The sequence below is a fragment of the Mercenaria mercenaria genome, chromosome 16 (assembly GCF_021730395.1).
Source record: "Mercenaria mercenaria strain notata chromosome 16, MADL_Memer_1, whole genome shotgun sequence".
NCBI classification, from domain to species: Eukaryota; Metazoa; Mollusca; class Bivalvia; order Venerida; family Veneridae; genus Mercenaria; species Mercenaria mercenaria.
In genome coordinates, this window is record NC_069376.1 from 61,486,230 (window position 1) to 61,497,307 (window position 11,078).

General features: G+C 33.5%; 1 long non-coding RNA gene across 1 annotated transcript; it reads right to left on the minus strand.

The window, feature by feature from the left end:
- Positions 1-2,982: 2,982 nt before the first annotated feature.
- On the minus strand, positions 2,983-7,836 carry LOC123541200 (uncharacterized). The gene is made up of 4 exons (XR_006684459.2): positions 7,698-7,836; positions 5,148-5,778; positions 4,527-4,597; positions 2,983-4,231 (listed from the first exon to the last, which is right to left on the minus strand). It is a non-coding gene; the product is annotated as an uncharacterized LOC123541200 (long non-coding RNA).
- Positions 7,837-11,078: the final 3,242 nt, after the last annotated feature.

The following is an 11,078-nucleotide window of genomic DNA, read 5'->3' on the forward strand; positions in this document are numbered from 1 at the left end:
CGGTTTTATATCCAAAACAATGAAAATCTGGCCGTGGATTAGCCATCTGTGTGATTATTTGGTGGTCTTTTTAATCTTTAGATGCCTATTTCTCTCCTCGAAACCTGATTCAGATTGTGTATAGACAAAGTTGAAAATACTTACTGCAAAACGAAAACAATCTCGGAAAAGTGTCACGTTGTCCCATAGCGATCCGATGTTATATTGTCTTGTGGTGTCGCGTTACCACGTTATAGGGTGTGGTATTGACGCGCTTAGAGTTTTTTCGCCAATGTTGATCGCGCCATCACACCAAAAACGACAAATTCGCGCGCCGATCTGATAGTTTTTTGTTGCATTGGCGCGTCAGTTGTTTGTCGTTTTGGCATGTTGGTGCGCTTCAAATGCGCCAACATGACAGAACGAAATGACAGAAATAAGCCACCATACACTGTGTGGACGCAGTGCTCGAGAGGGCTAAGACGCTTTCCTACGGAGGTGAAGGCCCCTGGTTCGAATCCTGGCTACTCCCATTACGGTATGTCCTTTGGCAAGGCACTTTATCACGATTGCCTCAGTCGACCCAGCTGTAAATGGGTACCAGCAAATTGCTGGGGGTAAGGTATAATTGACCTTACGCCAGTGTTGATTGACAGGTTCCAACTGACCAATCAGATAACAGAACTGATAAGCCTTGTTGTTAGCCGCCATTTTGTCCGTCAAACTTAGTGCCGGACTCGCCAGTCAAAGAATATAAATACCACCGAAAAATCGTCCAAAATGGTAAAAAGGTGAAGTTACGACACCTTTACATCAGACACAGGGAAGAGAGTGTAATACTAGAGCGCTTCCCTTTTCCAAATCCACTCTCAGACCTCGAATATTGTCAACGATGTATCAGGCTCTGTGGATGTCCTCAAGAATAGTTGATCTTAAAAATCTTATAAGAGTGTTTAAAAGCAAAGCAATTCGACTTAGCACTCATTGTGTTATAACCTTTTAATTATTTCATTTAAATCAGTGTAAAATTCTATGAAAATTAACTTTCTTATTTAACAATAGTGCCTAGTATTCTTTATTCAATAGTAGAAATATTCCATCAGTTACCAGAGTAACTGGTATGTACTGATAAGACACAAGTATTTGATGTTCTATATTATTGAATGGTAACGTGTATATATTATGCCTTAATGTACCGGAAACACGATTTATTGTTTACATCAATCTCCCACTGGTGTATGTTAAGTCATACCTGGGTGATAATACAACAAATAATAAATATGATAAAAAACTATGATTAATATAAGATTATTTTTAATGAGTCTAATCAACAATTTTCCAGGCGCTCAAAGTTTTGACTTAGCACTCGGTGTGTGCTTTCGTTCTAAATTTCATTTTAATAGACAGGGTAAACTTCGTCTAAAATTCCAGAAAAAATAGCATATTTCGTATAAAGAAGATATGTTCTTAAACAAAAAATTATACATTCATTCTGTATACTTTATAAAGAAATTTGGTAGGCTCAAACATTGTTTTAAGCTGCGATGCGCCGGTATATGTCTTGAAATATGAGTATGGACTATATCATCGCCTTGGATTATATCTTATTTATTTATCATTTACACGTTTTAATTCTAATAAGAGAACTTTCTTTACTTATACTTAAAACTCATCATGTCTAAGTATTAGACATTAAATGCTATGTATCTGAATAATGTTGAACAATGATATGAGCATCTTAAATGAGTTCCGGTATTTCGAAATCCGACGTTTCTTAAATAACACAAGTGACAATTTTTACATGTAAATTACCTTATTTAATTTATCTAATTATTTTGAAATAGGATTCAGAATCCACAGTCTGATTTCAACCTTAATTAATAAAAATCAATGTTCTAGTCTGCTTAAAATAGTCACACCCTACATGATTTCCGGGAGATCGAAATTTGACGTTTCTATAATGAAAAAGAAACGGACAATTAAAAAAAAATCCACAAAATCAGCTTTAATGGTTTCAGAGATTTCCGTTTTTTTTACGTGCTTTCCGCTCGGCCCCCTGCCTTGTTTAGTTTTCCTCATACTCGGGTGCAGTTCCCGGCTTTTAACGTTGTTTTTTGTAGAATTTATGTTTCGCTACAGAACATCCACTTATTAACGTGTTTTGTGTTTTGTCTTTTCACTTTAGAAATACGTGTGAATTGAGGTAGCGTACCCCGAAATCAACTAGAATGTCCGGCAAAATATTTCTGCCGTCGCCATTTGATTCCTTTATTTGTCGGGCCTAGCATGAATTGTTCCCCCTGAAAACTGGTAGGCGTGGCTACAGACTATCTGGCGTAAGGTCAATTGGTTTTAACTGTTCTTAAAATAGGGTCGCTCAAAAGCTCTACAGAGCTTATGTTAATTTTTTCACAAAGAGGTGGTAAGTAAAATTTACCTTTACATTTACCTTTACTTAGTATACATGTACTATGAAAAGGTAAAGGTTGGATAGTTAATTATTTTATTATCATTTATTATTATTATGTTTTATTTATTTTGTTTATTATTTTCAAATTTGTCATTTTTGCTGAATAAATACTTGAATACAAAACCTCAGTTAACAATGTTTATAATCTTTTAGGTGTAAGATAAACATCTTAATGTGTAATGCTAAGCACAACCCAAAATATGTAAAGCGCCTTTGAACATGAATAGACATTACCATAGCTTATACCTTTAGTAATTACTTGTTGATAGACATTGCCATAGATTTAACAAATAATCAATTATGAAAAGGGCGCTATATAAATCTGGTATAATATATAAAAATATATGTTTAGAACTATGTCGTTCATTTTACCAATTTATTTTAGTCTCTCATATGTTATTTAACAAATAATCAATTATGAAAAGGACGCTATATAAATCTGGTATAATCTGGTATATAATATATAAAAAAATATATGTTTAAAACTATGTCGTTCATTTTACCAATTTAGTTTAGTCCCTCATATGTTATCCAGATTTTGATCGTCGGAAATTGTCGAAGTTGCCCGAAGAACTACTTGGTGGACAAGGTCTGTCCATTTTATAATTGTAGAATAGTACATGTCTGGTCGTTTTGTCTGTTCCATGTGTTTTGCTTACGGTTTATCGTTCACCCAAATCATAAGAGATATAGCAATAATTTGCTGATCTTTTAAAATTGTCTCTCTTTTTTTTTTTTGGAATATGTGGGTCAATCTTTTTCAACTACGCGTTATTTACCTTTAGAATTAAACACATACTTTTGACCTGATATAAAGTCCGTTGGTGCTAACTGTGGATTTAAAGGTGTAAAAATACATCAAATGAGCTACACTGTCATGACTTGGCATGACTTAAAACCATGCAATATAACGTGAACAATAGCAAAAATAAGTTTAATCAAGAAGTTCAACCTTTAGACGGAAATTAGCTCACAAATATCAAAAAATCAGTTCAAACTAAAGTATGCACCGAATAAATTTCGACGGTAGAAGTTTTCGTCTTTGAGTATAACGGAAGAATGTCCTGGCCCCATGTTCACAAAACATTTTCAGTTTCAGCTGAGTTTGATAATGAAACTTTATTTGTCAGTTATATCTAAATAGCATGTTTGAAACTTAATTTTAAGTTAATAATTATTTTCAAGTGACTATTCAGTATTGATGGTAAGTGTCAGTTGGAATTTAATTTTGAAGTTTTAGTAAAATTGATATTAAAGTAACAAACTCAAACTCTGGTGAGACCAAAAAAAAATGTTTTGTTTACACGAGGTCAGTACAAAGAAAACGTTTCAGGGAATAAACTTTGCAACATATTCTAGTGTACAAATTTCTCCGAAGTATCCAACAAATTAGCTTATACACTAATTTATATTTATTTTCTAAATCAATATTTTAAACATTTACAAAAGGAACAGCAAAATTCATTCAAATAATAAAACATAAAATAAAAATATATACAGTCAAACATTGGAGGCCTTTATAAATAAGCAAGCAGTTTTCTTTGACAGTTAATTCACATTGACAACGTTAGAATAGGCAAAGAAACTAATGGTCTTTGTAGACTTTACGTCAGGTGTGACAATATGATATTTGCTTGCACTACGGGAACGATTTCTTGCGACAATAAAGTGTACAATACTGGATCGGCTTATGATGCAATTAAATTCTATATTCTTTCTAGTGTAGGCGCAGAATATCTAGAAGGTCAGTTGACGTTATGATGTCAGAGGCCTGTAGAATTTCTGAAAACGATGAAAAATGTTTGATACAAAATAAACGCATGCATTTATTTAATTGCAACTTTACAACAGTTAATACATGTTTTGTGATATATTCCATTCACTAACGTATCCGGATATTGAAAACCGTTATTAAGTATGAAATGGATAGAATATTATAAAAAAGACTGAAAGAAATGTTGAGATATATATCTTATCATTGACGTTAGTAAGTCCGTGCGCATGTGTATGGTATCATTTATAGCAACGGTAACGTAATAGTTTGCAGTTGTATGAAAATATTACATACATAACTAACCTATTAAGCGTCCTCCAAATACGATCTTCACTCAGGTTAACATGATCACAGTTCGTCTCTCTTCCCGGGAGCTTTTAAAAAACAAAGTATCATTTTCGTTGATATTCAATTTACGTTAAAAAAGCGTCACAGAACATTTCTGGCTTGAGGAAAGTTGTTTTTTCAAGCCGTCAATGCGCACTTCTGCGAACGAGTTGATATTTTTCAAATGTTTGCCCTATTGCTCTGCACTGCAGCTGGAGGGCCTACCATAGTCAAGAGCCCAGTTCCTTTATATGTTTGATGACGAGATACATCTGAGATAATATATATCTGGAGCAAAAACTCTATATAGTGCCGTCTATACTCTACGGGGCATTTATATGCTGCATTGTGTCTGAAAGGGCGGTTGGACCGTTCTTAAACTTAAACGCCAAAAGAGGGACAGTTACAAACAAGCTACATTTCTTTCAATCTGTCAAAACAAAAAAAAAAAACGGACATCATGAATACCTTGAGCAGACCTTTCATTCTTGAAAACAAAGTGCAAAACTATTAACCACACTGTAACTAAAAATCAAGATTTACGCATTATTAAACAAATTCTAATGTCTTATATAAAGTTCCACCATTAACACTTACTTATTTCACAAAAATAACTCATTTCAATACCATCAATTGTGACTTCGCCCTGCATTTTCATATACCCGGATTGGACAAGCTCTCGCCCCACGGGAATGGCAATGCAATGCCGTCCATATGAAAACAAAACATGATGATCAAAATTAGACTTCAAAGCAGCTCTTTATTGATTACTTATAAACCCGTCCATTATACACCATATACCGCTGGTATAACCTTTTTTCATGGTATCAAATATAAAAGAAAAATATTATTTATGCAAACTATGTTGTTCAAAATAATTCGCTTATTAGGTCTTTGATGAAACTACAAGGGAGAAAGTTGCCATTAAGTATAGGGCACTTTTTAGTTTTGTAACATTTTTATATGTGAAACTTCAAGTGATGTTCAATCCAAATTCGGTCCTTTAACATATACAAGAGTCAATGGTTCGTTTTATACTGGTTATCGACAATGACACGCTTTAAAAAATCACCATATAGTGAACATTTTTGTTTCTTTTTTAGTATTGACTGTGCGCACATTATTAAGCAATGAATTTGAAAGTTTACATTTTTTCAATGTGAGGGTTTACCTATCACATCTTCATATCCTTCTGTTATTTCAGTAGCCTTGACTTCTTCACAGTTACCTGAAATTGAATCAAACCTTCAAATGCAGTCTTCTGGCAAAAGTTATGCAGTCAGTGACCTTTCAATAAAGCCTACGTTATAAAGTTTGTAAATCAAGCTTTCAAATAACGACGTTTAAAGAAAAAAAATTGTGCGTGCTGCTGCTTCACGTTTTTTACCAACATTAAATTTGACTTTTGGGGTTTGAGATTTGTCTGACTACCAAGATATAAACTTACTTAGACTCAAACAAAAGCTGTAAAAAATAAAGAAAAACATCTTTTCGCTCAAATAGATACATCAGAGTTATATCAGTGATTCCGGCGATCAGTAATTGTAAATAAATAAACAAGCGATTCAATAAGTGCTATAAATCCTTGTAGTCTTTAAACTACGTAGAAAAACAGTCTAAAGCGTGTGTCACGTAGTGTAATGAAAAACTTTTCAGTACTCGTATTAACTTAAATATTACTGACTTATTTAAAATCGTTACGTAAATAAACTTATGGAGTACTCGGCTGAAAAAAAATGACGAGCCGATATGCGAGTTGATTGTGTCTTTACAACCGGATACCAGTCTAACTATATCCCGTATTGAACTGATTATGTTAATAACCGTTTAATATGGCAAATCATTCAGACCGGCGCAATCTGTAGAACCAAGTGATTCAGACGTTTTTGTTTTGGTCAAACGTTAATTGGCAGGATTTCATTATTTTAGGTAGCATGGCAATTCGTACCAAAACACATTGTATCGTCAAATCTGAACAAGAAATATCTTTAAAAAAGATGGTCGGCGTGAGGTAACTGAAGCACAAGTTATATATGGGCAGAAACCTGTATTTTAAATCTTTTGGCAATGTTGAAAGGGGCCTCTGTAAAGTTTTTTATAAATGAGGACAGTAGTTCTGAAGAAGAATGTGTTTAGAAATTGTGGAGGGACACACGACGGACACCAAACAATCACAAAAGCTCACTTTGAGCCTTTGGTGCTTAAAAGATGGTAACAGTAAGCAAACAATATTGAAATACGTTCTATACTTTATTTCTGGAATTTTTGGAAACAACATGAACCCTTACCCTACTTCAGCTTATCATCAAATCTGTCTATCATTCAGAATATGTACAGTACTGTTTTCACCGGAAAGATTAATCTAAAATTTAGAGTCTAAAATTTAACAGATCGGACATGTTGTTGCAGGTTAGTAATGATTTGCACTGGTTAGAAATTGTTGCTGTAATGCAGGGTAAGAGTTAATGACTGTATAAAACAAATAACCTTTTTGTAAAAACAAAACTTAAGGAAAGGAAACTTAACAAACAGAAATAACTTAACAAGAAAACTTAACAAAACAGAAATATGTCCGGGTGAGCAGATGAATATTTGGTTATGCACACCTGTTCAAGTGGTACCCATACAACCCGATGGTGCTATACTTATAGAGGTTATAGATGACGAACGCGTTGTCATTTCACTCAGTGTCACACATGACTCGGAGTGAAGCATTTTCAGCCTTTCCTCCAATCAGCGCCACTCTTACAAAATCTCTCATTAAAGCTGAAAATACCGAGAATACCTTACCAAGCAATCCGATTGGTACATTATTCAGGCGGCATAAGGTCATACGAGGTCATAAAATCGTGCTTAATACGACACGCCGAAAAATACTGTACGGTGCAAAGCGTTGATTGGATGAGAAAAATAGGTACTATATAGAATAAACATAACTATCTGTTAGAAATACTTAGAAATCCTCAACGCTGTAGGAGGTTAGAAACCTCGCATTGTATGTACAGTTTATCCAGCTTTGGCGTTTTACTAAGGTGACCGTGCCTAAAATAATGATTGGTACTTCTTCTACCACTAAAATCTGGAAGTCGCCATATGACCTATACCTGTTTAAAACACACAATACTCAATAAAAAACACAGAACTTACCGTTATGGATCTGATACAATACAAAGATAAACATTAAGATTTCCAACAATCTAAGTTTGGCCATTTTAAGAAGTAAGAAAAACACTGTAAACGTAAATGTGATTTTATCACAATTTTATTTCCGGAAGTATTCGATTTTGTGGTTTTTAATTTTGCTTTCGTTATTTCCTCATTGTTTAACGTTAGTAACACAAAATTATTGCTAAATAGTTATCTGACATGTACAAACGTCTTATATAATTTTTTCAAATACGTATTCATTCTACTATTCAAAAATGAAAATGTCATTATTATGTCATAACAAAAAGTCAATTTATCGTTAGATTTAATTCGCCACACGTTTCAATGGACAAAAATACAACATGTAAAACTATTGCGGTTTACGAATAAATTTTAGCTGAAATCTATTTAATATATTTGCGTTATGATATATTTATACATTTTTTATGAAATATGGCTGTGTTTGTCGTTAACTTAAATGATTTTATTTCTCTCAGTAAGATATTTATTATTAATTTTTAACACTAAATGAAGATGTTCAGATTGTATCATCATAATTATAGATGCATTTCTCATGATAATGGAAATAATGATTGACATGGGGTAAATACAGCGTACAATTTTGAGAGTCTGTTTTGCTTACAAAGTATTTTTGTTATAATTTTATGTTACTGCCTTCTTTTTTAGTCATAACAATACGCTGGATTGTAAATTTCTGTTATTAAAACAGTATAGGAATAACTCCACGTTTATAGTTCATTCAACGTTGATGGTGATACACGTTCTATGTTTGAATGGTAGATGTAGCTTCCCCTTCCCTTCCCTCCCCTCCCCTCCCCCATCTCTCTCTCTCTCTCTCTCTCTCTCGATCTCTCTCTCTCTGGTCTAAATACTTTTTACCACCCACCGTACCATATCCAGTTTTGATCACCCTCTTATCCATTATATAGAGGATATTATTGAATATTTTCACGAAGGCGGAGCCTGAGTGAAAATATCAGAATTGTCTCCCTTATCGGTGAAGATATATTTCGATATCACACTGCAAACAAACAAATTTTCTTTTTATTTTATGCTGATTTGTGAAGATCAACGTATTTTCTGTTTATTACATGCTTACATGTTCAAATAAAACTAATAGTTCATGACGAAATTCGGATTTATTTAGGGTACTGGTACAGATGATAAACACGGACAGAAATTGGGGATTTTTACTTGTAACATTTTTATTTCTGCAAATTGTTATCGATGGTTAGTACCAAAATAAAGCTTAACATCTGCTGAAAAATTGACACATTCACTCCCCACCCACCACGAGAAAACAAGAAAATTTCAAAGTAAGCAGTGCGAGTGTTCTCGGGTGGCGTAATTATCTAAAGGCAACTAAAATATATGCGTCACTGTGCTTACTGGTCGCTCCACCGTATTAACTAACACGAAATCAACGATTTCAACAACATTTCGTTCATCGTCCAAACCATTGCGTGACGTCACACCTTCATGTATATTTCTGCGCCGGAGATAATACAAAATAATTTCAAGAACCAGGTAAAAAATATCTGTATATGTCATGTTTTATTATTAATATTTCTTTCAATAAATATTACATCTTTGAATTTCTTTAACCAGTAAAATCTACCATAGGAGAGTGAACCGATGAAAAGTAGAGGAAGCACACACAATGTATGCTTCTATAGACACGTGAATGGCAAGGCCAAGCAACTAAGGTAACATTTCTAGAGCATTACTATTATTTCTTTTGCAAACTTTATTATAGCTAACTTGTTCTATATAGGATTGTCTAGCTGTGCATGACTCGTGTATGGCTTGAGTATTAGGATAATGATTCATAATCGTAGAGTACCAGTAATATTAAAAAAAAAACAAAGAAAAATATCAAACAGGGAATGCCACGCACAAAAAGGCAACAAAGGGAGGTGATTAAAGAATATATTTCCAGGGAGATAATTTTATCTGGAAAAAACGAAGTTTGGCATTGTGAGTGATATAGAGAAATATCTCACTGATATTTTCAGTATTTCACCAGTTAGAATAAAATAAATACCAATATAGATTCTGTCAGAAATGCGGCTTATATTTCACAAGTTAATATAAACAGGCAGAACATATTCTGGTTTTCAGCTTAAATAGTGAACAACTAGCTTCATAGCTTCAGAAAATGAAACATTTTACAGGTATTTTTGACAATAGAAAGCATTCTAATAGTAAATGCTAAATCTTTAAAACATATACAAAAATCTTCAAACGACATCTCCTTGTGAAATAATTTCAAATTATTTATTTGGTGACCAACAACCAAGAGTGTTCAGTGTATTTATACACAGTGGCAATTGACAAAAACACCTTCTTTTTAGAAGCTGTTAGTCCCATTTGAACAAAAAATCTCGGAAATGCACTGGGCTGTTCCTCTCCCAAGCGTTTTTAAATGAATCTGCTATATCAAAAATATTATCGATAGAGGGCGTTGTCACTTTTTCTATACGAATTATAGTAGAACCTTTCAGCAACCGCTGGCCCAGTTTCAAAATACTTTCATAGAAATGTTCTTTAGATAATCCTGTACACTAATCATCCAAGAATGTATAGTTTGAATAGGAAATTCATCATTCTCGATGACATAAAACATACATTCCTATATGCTGTTTGTCTTTTATTTTCCTGTGTAATAATACATCATGTGCTATGTGAATGCAGGTGCGTAACAGGTTATTAAGAGAAGGGCTGGGCTTTAATTTTGAAATAACTGTAGCTCTATCCATTCGTTTAATCAATGATTACATATATCTTGTGTACAACCAAGCACTCAGAAACAATAAAATATGAAAACGCAAATAATTGTCAGTTTAAGTTGCACATTAATGTAGGTTGAAGAACTTTTTGTTTTTATAAAAGGCAATATATATAGATTATTAGGTTAATGTAATTTTGATCTTAGGATTATCCGACTCGCTATCGAAAAAATGTACAGCTCGCAAAAGAATCGCCGTATAAACATTTTGCAATTAGGTTTATATAAGAACATTAACCCAATTTTCTTTACTTCTCTGCTTTTTGCTAGACGATAAAGTGGGTGATGATATGTTATGGTACAGTTTCACAACATTTACGCGCAAATACGTTATTGACAGGTTATTAGAAAGCACTGATAAATCATGAATTTTTATTACGTAAATATATAAAAAGTGGCCAAACTATCCGTGTAAATGTCTGGTTTGCTTTGCCGTTATGCTATATTAGGCTATTTTCCACTGATCTTCATTTTCTGGAGCTATCACTAAAGATTATGAATGTACCCCCCCCCCCCCCCCCCCCCCCGCACTGACACAGTACATTGCAATTTGACGCACACAAGATTGTATA